The 5,443-nt window shown below is 35.4% G+C and overlaps 1 long non-coding RNA gene across 1 annotated transcript; it reads left to right on the plus strand.

The window, feature by feature from the left end:
- Positions 1 to 556: 556 nt before the first annotated feature.
- LOC146707008 (uncharacterized) lies at positions 557 to 2,296 on the plus strand. Its single transcript, XR_014920730.1, has 3 exons — positions 557 to 746; positions 1,905 to 1,959; positions 2,217 to 2,296. It is a non-coding gene; the product is annotated as an uncharacterized LOC146707008 (long non-coding RNA).
- Positions 2,297 to 5,443: the final 3,147 nt, after the last annotated feature.

The raw sequence follows: 5,443 nt of genomic DNA on the forward strand, positions 1-5,443 counted from the left end.
AGCAAGAGAACCTGCGGCACCTACACTGTAATCCCTAACAGTTGTTCTAGCTCATAACTAATAAGCTCATAACACTCAAATGTCGTTTTGTAGTTGAGCAAACTATAAAGTATTGAGCTCTGTTGGCTTTTGTGCAGCTTTAATTGAATAGGGCTCAATATTTTTTAGCTAATTTTTTTGGAACGCTCAAAAAGTTTAAGAAGCATATATTAGTGACGTTCTGGTGGGTGGAGTCTTGTCGCTCCCTCAGGAAAGCTGAGTCAGCCATCTTGAATTTACCTTGATACGGGGAAGTTTTGGCCAGCCCGTGTGGATTAAGAGTCCCCAACTTCAACCTACCACGACCACCACCTTATTTTTTTTCATCAACTGCCCTAAATTTGGTAAGTCTAACGTGTTTTTGTTTTGTTTAAATTTAATTTCGATAAACATTCTTTTTTATTTTTTACTGGAAATATATTCGTACTTTGTGCACAGTGAATGTTTGTTATAAATGAATTCGAATCCAAGTAATTGTAATGTGGGAAGTTTTCTAATGTGACAAATACGTAATGTTATTTCAAATTAGAATGATGTAACGTTTTGGCGGTTTTCCGTGGGGGACAACATTTCCCATAATGCATTGTATTCTTGCCCGGGAAGTTGACGGTGGCAGTTCTAGCTCCATGCATTTGAACTTTCTACTAAAACTTTCCACTGTCCGTTTCTACCGGTTGTCGTATTCGCCGGTAATGTACGTGCGTATTGTGAGTATACTTATTTCAATAAGTGTCCGTGTTACACAGTCAGTAGTTTACGCTGTTGAGCTGTGTGTGTGTGCTAGCATGAAGCGAACAATAATAAACAACATGAGTGTGTTATCATGATGGTAATTAGACACGTTTGTATTTTTTCGTAGTCTCAAATGTGTGGTTGTGAGATAATCTCGAAATCCTTTTAACAGTTTAGAGGGGTATTCCACTAAGCGAGCTCTACAAGTCAAGGCTTGCGGAAAAATGCATCGCCTGATTCAGCCTAACATTATACACTGGTCGAACTCGGTGCTACAAATGAAGTTCAGCTAAATTGTTCGCGCTAATTCAACAAGGCTCAACCAGCCAGACTGAGGCGCCTCCTTGACACCTTTAAGCCAGACCCTATCGATCTTTGCTAGGTAAATTGAAATGAAATGAAAATAAAGAGCCGCGTTCTGCTCCCAGGCTAAGAAAGAATCATTGATGCAGACTGTGCGGATCACAAATACTCCCTAACCTGTAAGGAAGGGGTGTCCAAACTTTTTTCACTGAGGGCTACTTACTAGAAATTAGGTAAATAACCTTAACTTTAGTGTATTAAAGTGTATTAAAGATCACAAAATCACTTAAAAGTGGTCGAATATGTTATATTGTTGAATATAATTAAAGACAAAACTGCTTTCATCACAGCTTTCCATAAATGGATCTTTATTGATTCATTCAGAAAAAGCTTTGGTAGCTTATTTTCAGAACAGCAGCCTCAGATTTCTTCTCAGACAGAAGATTTACAGCACAGAGAAAAAACAATAAAAGGGAAAATAGGACGGGTAAATTTCAAGTTTGTTATTTAAGTTATTAAGCTTAGCAACACACCTATCAACATTAGTTTGAAACGGTTAACATTAACAGACTGAACTGGACTTAATAACAGGAGTGCATATAATCTTAGTAAATTATTGTGGTGAGTATCAGCTGCGCTGGGTATGTAAATCGGGCCATCCAGCTGCGGTGCTGATTCGACGTCACTCGTGCCAAAAATCCGGACAAATGTCACTTGATCAAGGAGCAGATCTGCATCAGATGAGATCAGCTGACTACTTGTGTGTGTGTGCTGTGCAAAAAATGTTTTTGAACATTAATAAGTCGTCTTTGTGCACATATTGTTTACAGATATCAGACTGCAAAGAGCGCTACAGAGAGTCAACATTTCACCAGTTGTCAGTGGGTGAGTTTTATCATTTGTGTCCCAATTTAAATAAAAAATAAATACAAAGAAACTAGAGAATTTTGCCTTGAATTATTCAAAATTTTTAGATTTTTTTTTGGGTTACCCTTCTAGATTGACAGGTTTAGCCCGTTACACAAAAAGTTTGGACACCCCTGATCTATAACAATGACAATCAGAACATGGCTATCCAACACTTTGTTTTTACTCTGCATTTGTGTAAATACTATTCTAATAGATATTGTGTGTTCATCTAGGAACAGCATGATGTAAATACAAGACAGGCCCTCGTCCTTCGTGCACTTCCTGTGTACCTGCGTGAAGATGCCTCCACGTTATTCAGGACTTCTGATATAAGTGTACTGGTCTCAGCATCAACTATATGACATCGCTCAGAACTCAAGGAGAACCAGGGTGTATATCAGGAAGGATGTTCAACACAGTCCTCATCTGACTTGTTTTCTCCCATATATCAACTATTGTTGAATAAGATTGCAAGAAGATTGTTACGCATAAACCAGAAAACATGAAAATAGTTGAAAGATTATTATACAAAAAAAATCTGCAGATAAAAACTATCTCCCTTTTTAAAATTCAAGTGTTCTATTTTTTTGGAGGTGCCATGTTGTGGTCAGAGAAATGTTTGGTAAATAACAAAAACGAATATCTTGGCATATATTTATTATTGAAAACATTTATTTACACACATGTTTTGAAACCAAACCCAAATTAAGATTATTGTAATGCATCATGATGTATCGCAATATCAAATTAAATCGTTGACATTATAATCCTAAAAGAAACGTGCGACTTATGAAGATTCACACCTCTAATCAATAGCATGATTTGTGTCCTTGTGGGGCTGAACTCATTCTTGTATTATTTTTGTTTTGCAGTCAGCAGATGGTCCAGACCTCACTGACACTCCTGTGGCTCTGCTGACAGTTGTCACGGATGACACTACTGATTCGGCCCTCTTCAGTCCCGAAAGCATCTGCATTGTCGTTGAGGATGAAATACTTGTGAATGGTCCCACAAATCTGGCTGAGTCATTTCTCCTGCTCTTTGGGTACATCTATGCATTAGACCTACAATACCCAAAGAAACTTGAGCTTACATTCACATTTATCCAGAAGGTTGTGATGTGCCTTGAGGACAACAAACCACTGAAAGGGCGTCTACTGATGCTGAAGAATGATTTGTTCAATGAGTGAATCACTCAGAATGGACTACTTGTTAAGCTGAGTATTGAGGAAGCTTTTTTGTTTGTTTTTTTCCTAATCATTTGCCTCTTCTACCTCACATTTAAGATGAATGACTGTTCAGTTCACTATTCATGTTTAATGTTCTGTTGCCTAATACGTAAATGCACTGCCTTGATGTTTGTTCCCTATAAGTACAGCAGTGGAAACCAGTACTGTTTTTTTTATGTATTTTTAAAAAAGAAAGTGAGCTGCAGCTGTCAAGGTACAGTAAGTGTTAAATGCATCAATGTTCTAATAGCTGCAATTGCTGTTAATACTGAAAATGTTATTGAATTTTAGAATTGAGATGGAGACCCTTGGAGTCTTTTTCTCTTGTTTTATTTATGAATCACTTTTTTATGAGTGAGCTCTGTTGTTTGTGCCTTTTTAAAAGCACATTGTGTTTAATAAAAAGTTGTTAAATTGTTAGTGTTGTTACTTTCATGTTTTCTAACACTTTTAGCTGATTATAATTTACTGGGCAAACAGTTTAGAATTATTTGTAAGTGTATTTCCCACAGTATTTTAAAAAATATTGAAGATTTTAAGTGTTATTTCCCATATTATAAGTTAGAAAATATGAAAAAGTTGAGTTTATTTCCCACATCGTATGAGTTGCAATATGTAAAATATTTTGAGTGTATTTCCCACCTTAATTAAGTTGAAAAAATTGAACATTTTGAGTTTATTACTCCCTAATTATAAGTTGAGGAATATCAACATTTATGAGTTAACATTGAGGTAATTTAAGGCAACTGCAACTATAATTTTTATTTTAGTTAAACTTAAAACTTTTAAAAACATCACTAAAAAATTGTTGTGTAATCTGTTACACAACAATTTTTGAGTTCTGTGAACTTATTAGGTTTTACAGTGTACAGCAGCGTACTGGTTGCGCGGCAGATCACCGCCGCTGGTCGCCCGCTAAGGACAACAAGAAGAGAAGAGTGTATACTTACCTATTAGTATATAGGGTTTTTTTTAAAGTTGTATTTCAGAGGAGAGAACCTGTGTTAAAAGATTGAAGAAAATTATCCAAATTCTCTTTGAATTTAAGCATTTAACATTCTTTGTGTTTATCCTGCATTCCTTCATTATATTGCATAAATGTCTGTTAAAAGCTTAAATATATAGTTGAAAATTATAGTATTATTGAATAATAATGATTTTGATAACAATAAAGTAAATGCTTAAATAGCATTCTTATTAAAAATGCAAATATAAATGATTTGAGGACATGAGGCTGCAGAGAGATGCTGAGGAGATCAGGGAGAGAACAATTGTTCTATAAACATGTAAAGATTGTTCCAAAATAAGTTATTATGAGTTTTATAAATTGATTTATACTAGTTTTCTTTATATCTCTGAATGTAAAATTACATTATATTGCCAAGGTTATTCCCTCATCCATTCTAATCACTTAATTCAGGTGTTCCAATCACTTCCATGGCCACAGGTGTATAAAATCAAACACCTGGGCATCTCAACTGTTTCTACCAGCTTTTGTGAAAAAATTGGTTTCTCTCAAGAATTCACTGCCTGGTGCTATGATAGGAAGTCGTCTATGCAAAAACATTATTTGGTACTAAATATTCCAAGGTTAACTTAGGTTAAATTAGGTATAAGTATTAGGTATAAATTACAACATGGAAGTAACTGGAATAACAACAAACTCACAGAGGAGAGTGAAAGGATGCAGGTAGGTTACCAATAGTCCATGATTCATGTAAGAAAGGGCATTGGTTATTTCAGGCATTTTTAAAAATATATTTAATAGTTTTTGTGATATTCATCAAGTTTTGATGGCTTCAAAGTGGGTTGACAGACCAATTTTCCAGAAAATATAACCTCAAAGGTATTTGACATATGAAGGTGAGATTTCTCATCAAACTTCCTACTGTAAAATTTTAATAAAAACCAGATGGCCTAAGAGTTGATTTGAGATGAACTAACTATGTACTGTCAAACGTGATGGTGTTTGTATTGTCTTTGCAAGTTTGTTTGTTCTGTAGCTTTTAAACTGTGTCATAACGTTGTACTCAGTTCATTCGTTGTTCAGTTCCACAAGCCAGATGTGACAAGAAGATACACTCTTGTACTGCAAGGCCTGTTCTACTCTTTTTTTCAAAGTGTGTGTGTGTGTGTGTGTGTGTGTGTGTGTGTATGTGTGTGTGTGTGTGTGTGTGTGTGTATGTTTGTTTCAAATGCCACCAGCATTTTTCTAATCGACAGGGACACAA

Source organism: Copadichromis virginalis, linkage group LG6 (assembly GCF_057382275.1).
Source record: "Copadichromis virginalis isolate Kocher_CV1m ecotype Utaka linkage group LG6, C_Virginalis_male_GT1.1, whole genome shotgun sequence".
NCBI classification, from domain to species: Eukaryota; Metazoa; Chordata; class Actinopteri; order Cichliformes; family Cichlidae; genus Copadichromis; species Copadichromis virginalis.